Consider the following 12,542-nt stretch of genomic DNA (forward strand, 5'->3'; position numbering starts at 1 on the left):
ATAAAAAAGTTACTGCGCATAAATACACAGTATATGGGTAATTGTCTGTGCCTTCACAGAATATACTTACTTTCTTTTTAGAAATGCAAACTGTTTGTCTCCTGTAGGTTCTTCTTAAGCCTTTTCACCTTGAAGGCAAAAACAAAGTGTCATATATATGGGCATAATATAATATATTGTACATACGATATTTCACATATCCTGTTTAATATCAAACAAATTTTTTCTGCTAATTTGTCAACCCGGTAATGTATTTTCGATTCCAGTTCATATGAAAATTCAGTTAAGTTCACAAAGCGACATGTAACTTGGTCTTCAGGTCAGCTGAAACAATTTCTCAATGCTCTCAGAATGAAGTTTTTGATAGTGGTGGGTGCAGAACTCTTCGCAAGACATGAGTCATCATCATCCACGAACCCACTCAGTTCCTCAAAAGGCACAAAAGGTGTAAAAATAGCCTCCGAAATGCAAGTGACGTTCGATGCCGTACATGCGTGGGTGGCCAGATAAGACTCAAAAGAGTAAGCTGTGAAGCGGACACTGACATTCTTTCGTTTGCTAAAAACAAGTGTACTTTCACGCTCGCTAACCCGAGAGCACACATATATATAAATATATATATATATCAAACCATATCTGTGGAATCATAAACATATTTGTAAGTGCCACATATGCAAATAAGTCATAAAGGGCCAACATTTTGCATTTCTCATTTGCTCAGAATCAGTCTGTACGCTGCTACTTCCTGCTTCAACGTTTGTGAGATTGCAAAACCCTAGAAGAACCTCACTGCCCACATCGTCTACGCATAAGCAAGGAAACAATGTGACACTGATGTCTGGAACCCTAAGTTAGCCCTATAAATAGCCTAGCAGAAAACCGCTAGTATTTATAGCATCTGAAACATTAACCTTTGGTTCATTTTTGTTATTATAATCTGTTACCCTTCACACAAAAAGTACATGCTGAAACACCAAGATAGACCTGTGGCATGGGGATGCTAGGTATTCCTGGATACATGGATACTTAAACTTAGGGGCCGATAACCATCAAATAAAACCCTCCCGACTTACAAATATTTGCTTATTTCTTATGACACAGTATGAACAACATGTGGTCAACATGTTGCCCAGATAGACTTTAAACAGAAGTGCAGAACACATAGCAAAACATTTTTGCTTGGTTTTAGCTCATTTTTAAAAATAGTATTAAGCATACTAAAATCACTTCAATGATGCTTGAAATCCAAAAATGAATCTCTACTGAGAGAACAGGAGATTTGCATAGATTGTGTGCTAAAGCTTAAGAAAACAAGTTGTTGGCTCAATGTAATGGCGTTGTTACAAGAAATCGATTATACCTGAAGCTTTTTTACTAATAGAAAAAAAGCAGTACAAGTTGCAACTTAGAGTGTGACACTAAAATCGGATGTGGCAAGAACTGTAAAACAACAGTTTCTGCTCTGACTATGGGTTTTTTTTAGAATCTGACATAACACCACCAATTTTTCTTAGTTGAAGAACTTGAAGTCCATTAAGAAGCGCCCATTTGGCTTAGCGATTAAAACGATCTCTGGTTTGTGCGTTTGCAGGTTTAATGTCCAACTGGGATGGACAAAGTCTAGACATGACTATTGTGGGAGCCCAGAGGTATGATACTTGGAATTGCCATTCAAAAAGAATGTTTTCTTTGATGAAGCGGTGCCTTTATGAGATTCCCTTCAAGATAATGTGTTTTTTCTGGCTAGCTCTACTCTGCTAGGAATCATTTTACAAATATACCCCCTCATTCATTAACTTGTCTTATCCAGCAAGGCATGCCTTATTCAACAACGAAAGCCTGGAACCCCAGACCCTAGAATTGGAATTTACAGTGAAAATGGCAAAACAACTAAATATGACTGAATCCAAAAGTATGTCAACATCTCACTGCTTATATACTCAACTGTACCAGAGACTTTCTTGGATCTCAGAGATGTGGGTTTATTTCAGTACTTTTTATATTTCAGTACTGAATAACACGTCTGACCATTTTCAGGAGACTAAGACTTCAAAAGAAGAGAAGCTTCATTGAACAAGATAATAAAATGAATAAAAAGGGAATAATTTTAAAACTTCACACCATTATAGCCTAAGGCTGCGTGATCCAGACTTTATCGTGGTCACTAATGTTTTTTTATTTTGTGAAATAATGCATTCTCCTTCGTTTGTGCGATGACTGAGAAGGTCAGCCAGTGTCGGAGAGCCAGGGGACGCCACAGCACGTTCGTCAAAAGAGTGAGATGGAGCAATCGGCTGGAGACGGAGTCAATTTCATACATCACGCTTAATGGCGGGCGAGCGCACCGCTTGCCCCTTGATCCGCAGTTGTGAATGGCTCCTTGGCTTAATTAATCTGTCTCGGCTGCTATTCCCCCTTCAGCGACACGGATACCAACCAACGAATGAACCAAAAGGGCCCTTTCTATAGTCTCTCACATTGCTCTTTACATGAAAGCTGACAAGATAGGTCACTGATCTGTCCCGGAGGAAAAGCTAAGAATCAATTCCATAGGTTTTTATTTTTTTTTTGTGGGTGGGTGGGGGGGGGGGGGGGGAGCATGGGGTAGTGTGGGTTCCTCCCAGGAGAAATGTCTGATTTGGGGTGAATAAGGTATCTCCATGGAAAAAGGTACTGAATGACTCAAACAAGGGCCAAACAAGATCATATTTTTTGAGAATGGATGAAAATATTCAAAGGCTTTTTTTTTGTGCCGTTTTACACCGTACGAGCTGAGCGCGGAGCGGAAATGTGCGTGGGAAGCGCACTGCGGAGAGTGCAAGGGCATAAATCTGACAGGGAGAGGGAACGCATTCTATAAGACCCACAGAAACCCAGATATCTGGATGACTCAGACAAATTATGTAAGGTCTAAAAATTCCATGAATATTCAGCCTAACGGGGTCATTTTGCACATCGGTAACGATCCATAGCTATGAACAAACACACGCGCGCCCACACGCACATACACACGCAAGTGCATACACAACGGTACACCTCCATCGCTAAATTGATTCCTCCGGGGAAGTGCTGGCGGTGTGGATATTAAAAAGCACATTTTGCTCCTGAACATTAGGCCTGTGTGTCTCTGGCTTTCTCAGATGTTTGGAGAGTGTGTGGGCTGCTGCTCTTATCCCTGGTCCACACCAGCCCTACACATTGACGAACATCTCCATTGTGTTTAGGAAAGAGCAGCCCTTTACAAGGGCCTTCTTTTTGAAAATAGAAACACACTCTCTGACTTAATTTGAGGATTATACTCTTCACATTTCTGTAGTCAGATTCTGGAGAGGGGATTAGCTGTGTGTGAATAGATGGTGTGTGGTACATCTCCCCGAAAAGAATTTAAAATGGTATAATTCTAAAATCCTAAACCATTTGGACTAATTTTGCAGTGGAAGACAAGAAGACTCTATGTAAGAAAAAGTCTGCATATATATTGAAATGAGTGGTAATGCCTTTTTTCTAGAAAGTTCATTGTGGGACACACACATTGTAAAAAAAAATAAAAGAAATTATAAATAAAACCGAAACAGACATGGAAAATGAACTAGTGTTGCCAAAGTATGACCTATAAATATTCTGAGTCATGCTCTTAAACACTGTTATTATCAACTGCTTTGCTGTTTTAAACCTGCCAAAGTTTAACAAAAGGTTTAGAGCAATAAACAAGTAATTGCATCGACTTCAAAAGTTTCCAGTTTTAAAAAAGTACTTTATGACACAAAAATGCGTGTAATTTATGTAAGCTTCAACAGTCCTCTATGAAGCACTGAATCTACATCTTAGATTCATCACATGAGCATGCTCAGTGCATACAAATTAATGTAGGCACATAATGTCAACACACTGACTGCAAAGAAAGGCCGGTGGACCTGATTCATACTCTACCAAAAAAAAAAAAAAAAAAACATTGGTGAAGGAACAGCCTGTCTAACCGTGTGTGGGGTGGCACATTTTGGAGATCAGGTAACACCTAGCTCCCGTTCTTCGGGTGACTTCACTGCGAGGATGCAGGCAGGCACACGGGTCGTTTCTCGTTTCCTCAGACACAAGCGGCACGGTTCCTCGTCCCCTTTCCAGGGCAGATCCTGAATAATTGAAAACGCTGCTAATCGTTTCCATTCAGTAATTACAGAGTTTATGGTAACAAAGCCTGCGAGTGGATTGGACCCTCCGGTCAATGAAAGCCCTTCATGATCCCTGACTGAAACCTGCCTCCCCCACTGGGTGTTGAAATACATACTGGATTTTATCTGGCTTCGGGGAGGACATTACTTTTTAACTGCCAATGAAAAACAAACAAGAGATCGAGACAATAGCACTCCGTCTCTTGTAAGTTACCGAGTGGAAGAAACGCGGTTGCTCTCCAATCTATTTTGCCTTAGATCCTTGTTGCCGCCATTCCATCTCATTAGGGATGGAGACCGAATTTTACAGCCTTAACAGAATTTATCAACTGGCAAAAAGGGAAACGGAGTCTGAAAAAAGACGAGGTGTAGTATCCCGCAAAAAAGTCGTTTTTTTGTTTTGTTTTTTGGGAAGAAATGGTCATACATTGTGTTCAGCTGAAGTGGGTCAGAAACTGAATATGGGCCACGTCCAGACTAGGTCTTTCTGTAGTATTTTAATAGCTATAGTGCAGAAAGTGTTTATATGTGCATGTTGGCGAAGCAGTTGCTCTCTTTAGACTTCTACTGTCTTACCCTATAGTATTTTATGCAAGAACTAGGAAAGCAGTGCTTATTTTACTCTATATAGTAAACTGGTTGACAAAACATTTTATTTTGTAATCACTTCTGTGTTGTTTTTAATATGCTCTGGATGCAGCTTTATAGCTATTCAATTTCACTGAGATAATGCAGTGATACATAATTATTAGAACTTTTTGATAGGTGGTTTTAAATTTCTATCTATTTCAAATCATTTTTAAAGATGGCATATGAGTGTAAGGTCTAGTTCCAACTCCAGCTGCCAACAATAAGATTCTGTTCTACAGTATATTAATACACTAAGTACTGTATATAAGCAAAACCATATTAAAGCTAAACAGATTCTTACATTCATAGTTAAAAAGTATTAGCGATACAAAAAGTACAGTTCCAGTGGGCACAACCGTACAGTATATATCCGAAAATCTTGGTTTCCCAGAAAATGTATTAGTATTTCCTTCTCTGCATGCCAATTTCTGAGAATGTCAGATGAAGGAAAAGTTGAAGACTCAGACGTTTCTAAATATTACCCTTCAGCTAAAAATACTTTTCCTGAAAACTTGAAATTCTCCTGCTCGCTTGCTTGCTTGCCGCGGCTATCACTTAGGTTCCTCCTTTTGCTCACGAGGCATCTTTCTGGTTGGTTTTCAGCCCCTGTAAGCAGGTTTTTTTTGGAAGCATCGCCTGGACTCTTAGCGAGTCAGCCCCCTGGAGTGTCACACCGACTCCTCATTAGGAGTCTCATGATAAAGCACACCCAGTGCACGTGGCCCATGCAAAAGAGTAAGAGACGCGCCAAGTAAAGCAACTCGCCCGGCTCTCTGCGTTAGTGAAGTATTAATACAGTGCCTTTTTAATTACTAGCTTTCGATGGAAAGCTTTGGGAGTCACTACTAAGTCGTGAACTCTGATAATACCTGGCTAGGTGATGTTGAGACTGGTGACATATGCCAGGCAAGACAATGCATTCATATATTCATATTCATACAAGGCTCTAAAAAATTATAACTGAATGTACAGTTCAGAACATGTGAGCCTGTGCATTATATTCTTGCGATAGAAAATTCTGCCAATAAATTGTTTTCAACTATGGATGCATAGTGCATTCTTACACTGTTAGATAAAAAATCTCCATAGACATGCATGGCATTTGCATATATACAGTATGTGTTGTAAGTCTATGCACCCAACATTCACATGTTGAGAACAATGGTAGGTAGCCTAGGAAATCAATCGATGCTTTTTTTAAAAGCGTCCCAGCCGTGGGTGGGAACTGGCCTTAAAACTCCGTCCTATATTCCGAGTGCATCGGAAGTCGCAGGATGTAGCAGGGAGGTATTTTTATCGCCATGGGTACGCACGCGCGTATATTAGTCTTGGAAAGAGAGCGTGTGCGTGGGACGCATCCTACATCCAGCTCGAGACAGGCTAGAGAGTGTGGGTGACGAGCGTCCGCGTGGGCGGAGAAAGCATGAATGCTACCGGGCTACGGTGCCAGCGAGCCGTATTATGAAAGGGCTGTCGTTACGCAACGCCGCCACCCCCTGCCCCGCTGGCATCGGCCAAGTAGAGCACCGGGGCCGGGGGGGTGGGGGTGGGGGGGGCCGGGGCCTATCCGAAACAGAAGGGCGCGACGGTACGCAAAGTGGTTTTTTTTTTCGGCGGACACCTGTTAAAATGCATTAGCTTTCGACGTCCCGTCGGTGCGCGAGTGGCCGCAGCGAACAGATGACCGTACAGGAAAACGGAAAATTCACAGGCTCGAGGGTGGAAGTTGCAGCGCGACAAAAAAAAAAAAAACTTTTTGGGAAGCCTGGACTTCCTGACGTGCAGACAATAGGTCCCTGATCTGACAGCCGTGCCAGAGAGAGGAGGAAGAAGAAAAAAATGTTGTGCTCCTTTGTGTTGTGTTATGGTTTTGAGGCATGGAATCACATGTTATATGTCAACAAAAAATCGTTGCAGATTTTAAGTCATGTTATTAAAAATGTCACTGCTTTAACATAAGACACTAAACCAAACTGTCATCGTGTCTGTTGCTGTGACTGTTGACTAGGGCAAATGGCAACAGACCACAGGCAATGTTTAGTATTCATTTTGCAGACCTGTTCCTCAAAAGGCTCCAGGTTTTATATAAAATGCCAAACTGCAGGGTCACCCTAGCGACGCACCGTTTGCTAGTCTTTTGCACGTTTTTTCGCCTTTTTCGAAATGCCTGTCCGTTCCACTGCGGAGGGCCTGAGAAATGCGAATCCCTCTGGCGCCCGTCCAGGGAGCATTAGCGCGTCGGGACAGGGACGCGCTTCGTCCCTCCGGAAAAGGCGAAAGCAGCGGCGGAATTCCGAATCAGCGCACCCGGGGGACCCGGAGATGAAAAGCACCGCCACGGCTCAGAGTGGGGGAGGAGGAGGAGGGGGGGCGGGGTTCACAGGAGGGAGACGCACGGCCTCCTCCAGTACCCCCCCCCGCGGCTCGGCTCGAAGATGAATGAGGCCCGGACCGTCTGTCTGCAGACGCTGGAAAGCCGCGATCGGGAACAGAAGGTGACATCATTTCCCAGGCAACCAGTCAGTGCTTTTTTTTTATTTTTTATTTTATTTTATTTTTTTAAATCTCCCTCCTCTGAGTCTGTGGGGCTCCTTCGGTGCTGCCCCAGGGCGTGCGGCCGAGAGGCAGGCTTCGGAACGAAAAGCCACAGCGCCTCAGCGCCCGGCCGCATGAGGTCATGCTTAACGCGGACGCCGCGCGTGCTCGGCCCGGGCCTCGTCCCCACCCTGAGATACAATTACCAATCAAACGAGTGACCGGGAGGAGGTGGAGGAAGGTAATGGAGCAGACACCTCACCGCTTTTAGGAGACCGAGGCTGGTGAGACGGGCGGGGGGGAGGGGTGGGGTGGGGGGGGGTGGAGAGGGAGGGGGGGGCAGCCTCGAAGGGCTCTGTTACCGGGATGCCCGTGTAATTGGAAACGGCATCAACAAAAACGCGTCTCCGATGATAAACCTCCCTGAAACAAAAACAAGTGCATTTTTCCAGGCAGGTTTAAGGGCAACTGGGGGGAGGGGTGGGGGTAGTGGTGTTGACAGACGTTGCTAAACACCTTCCAGCGCGCTCACGCACAACCTTTTCCGTCCGTCGGGATTTCCTGCGAGGCGACGGGCAAGCATGCGTGACGCTTGTGACCGCTGCCATGCTGGAGCAGCCTGTTCGGCGGGGATAAGACTCAGGGCAGTGAGGGGCACTTAGGATGTTTCTCTCACAGAGTCCCAAACAATGCCCAGTCTCGAGCCTTTTCCCGCTCCACAGCTGCACTTGTTTACTGTACCATGTTTCCATTTAGAAGTGGAAGAAACATATCACAACCCCCTTATATAGGGAAAGAAAGAGAATGGGGGGGGAAAAAAAGGAAAAAGGGAAAGAAAAAAAAAGTCTTCATGTTGGTCTTAATTGTCTATGGAAAGACTGTCATATTTTCCACTGGGTAAGCTTGAAACCATTACTGAGCTAGCCTTCATTAAATTTTCCACAACATTTTGCAGAACCATCAGGAAGCAGCTGTAGAAGCACTGATTAATTGTCTTTCTCGCCGGTTAACCCACTTCCAGCCGTACGTTTCATTGACGCTGTAATCTTTTATATAAATTTTTTCTCTTTTTTTTCGCCCCACGTTAGAACTTCAAGATCTATGCCAAACTTTATACAAACATAAAATTTGCGACCAGCCGTTAACTTTTAAAACCATGTAACTTTAGGAAAAGAGCCGCTTCCTAAGGTCGTCTCAGCTGTGTCTACCTTGGAAGAGGCTTTAACTCATGTTCAGGCACTTTGCATGTCATTCCCAAATCTCACCCCTGACCAATGAGCTTTTTTACAAACCTGCTGTATGTGTGTGTGTGTGTGTAACAGGGTATAGTACAGTTTCTGGCGAAAGCCTGTGGAACAGTATACCTCATAACTTCCAAGCATTTAACCACTGAAATTCTTTACAGGGAAGGTGCAAAACAAGAGGGAGACCATCTGGAGGCAGCGAGCACTGATTTTGGGAGTGGAACAGTTTAAACATCTGCCACTGATGGCCCCTGCTTCCCGCTCCTGCAGTAGACCAAATAAATGACTCTAGTCATTGTCCAAGGTTAACAGTTTTGCTCATGATTGGCATGAGCAGGGTGTCTATCCACTGCCTTAGTGGATATCCTTACAAACAATCAATTTTGGTTTTTTGTTTCAATTACGGATGAAATATACGATGGCGGTTTGGAGAGAAAATCTGATGCCTGAGAGAATCTTGTAAAAAACAGATTTGCAGTACCAGTTTCCAGGTTTAAATCAGCCCGAGCCGTTCTAAATATGATGTAATAATTCAAGCCATTAACCACCTAGGATATTAAAGTGGTTAACTGCAACAGTGTGAAATTGATGCATAAAAAGTCATTTGAGGATGCTGTTATATTTAATACAGAGCACAAGATGTACAGTGAAGACGCATCTCTTGCTATTCCTGTTTCAGAAAACCACGCGACGTCAGGCGGCGTGGGCAGCGTATTGAGGTAGCCGCTCTGATATGAAGCACAGCGCTCTTCGGCTGAAATTCATTCAGGGCTCCTCTCTGGTGCAATACCAGCGCTGTCCCTGAGTAACGATATGAAAATCTCCTGTATCAGCATATCTCCGGAGGAACAGAGGCATTACAAAGCGAAGGCGTGCACTGATGCCTGTGACGGAAGCTAGCTAGAGGTGCAACAGCAAGAAAAAAATAAACCAGCGCAGCACTCTACAAAGAGCTGACCAAACCAAAACCTGCTAAATAGGAACAAACCCACCCACGCCTAAGACAACAGACAATTTATGTGAAAGGTATCTATTGCGAATACGTAGGAATGTTTGGGCGCACCACAACCAACCAACGCGAGATGTTATCAGCTGTGACCTTTATCTGCAATCTGCCACCACAGAGCTAAAAATATAGCCGCCGGCGGGTGTGATCCCCCTCAGCACGCGTTCCGCCCGCTACTTGCGCTTCGCTGCCACGCATGTGTGAGTGACGCTGAGAGCAGCGCCCCCTTGAGGTCCGGTGGTCGTTGCGTCTGCGCGAACTTACCGGCACGATCTGCCAGGCTCGATTCCTCGGGGAGTTTGTTGACAGGCGCGGGTCTTCACGGCCTTTCCGGGGGCGTGCGGTGAGACGCACCAATCAGCGATCAGAAAGACTCCTCGGCCAGACCTCTGAGACAATGCAGACCACTGTGGAGAAAAGCAAGGATAGAGCGTGTAAGTAAGAGAAGGAGCAGGACTCCTGTCCTCAGTCGATTAAAGCCTTGCGATAGAAAATCGTTTTCATGAGCCAGCAGGCAGGAGAACCGGCCCCACCTGCAATGTCTGCCTGACAGACCTGGAGAAGCGACATCTGCCGAAACAGACCTTTGCAAAAGCGATCTGACTCGACAAAAAGGTAATACAGCGGAGCATTTCCAAGGAGGGCAGTGCCTCATCGGTGCACCGTCAGGCAAAAAACTACAGCGTTACATAATGTTCAATGTGACCATTGAAAGCGATGAAAAGCCACAGGTCACCACCAGAAACCACAATTCAAAGGAACCCAGCCTATGCTCCTTTGTTCCACGAGCAATGCATTGTGGGTATGTCCACACCACCTGTAATGGTTCCTGGTGCTGCCGATTTCACCCTCTGAATTCTGGAGAAAATGGGAGAGCTTTCTTGTGCTTTCTGACGCTCCAGTGAGGGTATAGTATAGGTTGAGAAGCAACAGTAGACACTGGGGTTCACTGAGTCTGCTAACTCTAAAAAATCTTTTTGCTTTTCTGTTTAACATATATGACTCATTCAAATTTTGATTGTCCAGCGTGGAAAATGTGTTGCTTTGTTCTTCGTCTGAGTCAGGGTGGAAGGGCACCTGCTGTGTTGCGAAAAACTGTTTGAGGAATGTTGGCATCCTCGTGTTCCTCTTTCCCAAAGAAAAAGGTACACAAAGGGCTCGCCGGTTGCAACAGATCCGGGATTCAAAGCGGGTGCCTTCCGACTCGCCCTCCCCTACACTAGGTCAGATGGATGCTCTGCTTTTCGATGACAGCTTTTGACAAATTATACAAATCTTATCATCCTGCAAAAGGACGAGACCTAATTATAATTAGGTCGGCTGATAATCTCGCAAAAAGATTTCTTTAATCATTCCGAGAAAGTTCCGATGACAAACTACGGGCAATCCATAAATCTCTCCGTGCTGACAAATTCGGAGAAATTAAATTAGCAGAAACCCACGGGCCCTGGGCCGCTAAAACACAAGCAAAGAACCTCTCCTCTCTCCTCGCCTTGCGCACGAAGACTCCGCTCTCCACCGTGCCACCGGTGCCCGTTAATACCGACCAGTTAAGGCAAATATTTCCTTTTGATTCTGGGAAAAATAAAGCTTTCTCCCTTGTTCACAATCCATAGCACAACAAAAATACCAATATTATGCAAACTTGACTAATTAGAGAGAGGCTAGAGAGAGAAGTGCCAATGTATTATTGATCAGAATTATTTTTAAAAAACACCAAAATAACTGGCGTGAAGACCCATTCGCACGAGGCACTTAGACCGCTCTCGATGATTCATCTGCATCTCTTTCAGAAAAGTGTAAAGATAGTCCCCTCGTGGCAAGTTTGCGAGTTTTTCTACCCAATGACAGGTGCTGTATCGCGGGGGGGGAGGGAGTGGGGGGGGGGGGGGGGGTGCAGCCGTCGCTTGGCGGCAGCGTCTATAAAGAGCACGGAGCAGACAGGCATTCTGATTCGACGCGCAGTTGAGTGCTGCTGAGGATATGTTACATAAGGATCCCCAGAGCATGCTGCCTGTCCATGTGTCTTCCCTGCTCTCTGGCGTTCTCGCCTTGCCCGTCCGTCCGCCTGTCCGCCTGTCTGCCCGCCTGCCAGAAGAGCCGGGGTGGGGAACGCTGCGCGCAGTGAACCGAACCCGAACTGAACCCGAACCGAACCCGCACCGAACCCAAACCAAACCCAAACCAAACCCAAACCAAACCCGCACTAAACCCAAACCAAACCCGCACCAAACCCAAATCAAACCTGTACCAAACCCAAACCAAACCCGAACCAAACCCAAATCAAACCTGCACCAAACCCGCATCGAACCAGAACCGAACCCACACCGAATCCAAACCGAACCCTCAACAAACCCGCACCGAACCCAAACCAAACCCGCATCGAACCAGAACCGAACCCGGTTGCTGTGGCAGCAATTCCCAACACACAGCCAGGAAAACGGTCCCTGAAAACCTGTTTATTCCAGACCTTTCTAAGGGCTATTATCCCTCTTTTTAAAATGGATTCATCTAACTGAATGTAAAAAAAAAATGATAATAAAATGTGAACAAAAGGCATGAGAAGGATGTTCAAAACAAATTTAATCTAATCATTTTGAAAATATTTTGAACATACAGTACATGCATGATAAAGTACATTTCAAAGGAAGCTGTAATTTTTAAAAATTATTTATTTATTTATTATTATTATTATTATTATTATTATTATTATTATTATTATTATTAATAATAATAATAATGGAATTTATACATTTTGTGGATCTCAAAATGTTTTTTGTTATGTGAGCTGCTACCACTGTGCACCAATTGCATTTTTGCATCCAGTACCAACCACACACTGGCCAAGGTGGAGAGGGACAGAGTTATTTAGTCAATTATGGGAAGATCAGATGGGCAGATTTGTACAGAGCCCGATTTGGAATTTGGCCAGGGCACCAGGGAACCTCCTCCACCCAA

General features: G+C 44.5%; 1 protein-coding gene across 3 annotated transcripts in view; it reads right to left on the minus strand.

The window, feature by feature from the left end:
• hivep2a (HIVEP zinc finger 2a) overlaps window positions 1-12,542 on the minus strand; it is a 73,606-nt gene that overhangs the window by 12,585 nt on the left and 48,479 nt on the right. For all 3 annotated transcript variants that reach the window (XM_035421030.1, XM_035421031.1, XM_035421032.1), the window contains 2 exons: window positions 9,849-9,991; window positions 71-128 (listed from right to left, as the gene is read on the minus strand). The gene's annotated coding sequence lies outside the window, so the exon portion shown is untranslated. The remainder of the gene's footprint in view (window positions 1-70; window positions 129-9,848; window positions 9,992-12,542) is intronic.

This window comes from Anguilla anguilla, chromosome 6, assembly GCF_013347855.1.
Source record: "Anguilla anguilla isolate fAngAng1 chromosome 6, fAngAng1.pri, whole genome shotgun sequence".
NCBI lineage: Eukaryota > Metazoa > Chordata > Actinopteri > Anguilliformes > Anguillidae > Anguilla > Anguilla anguilla.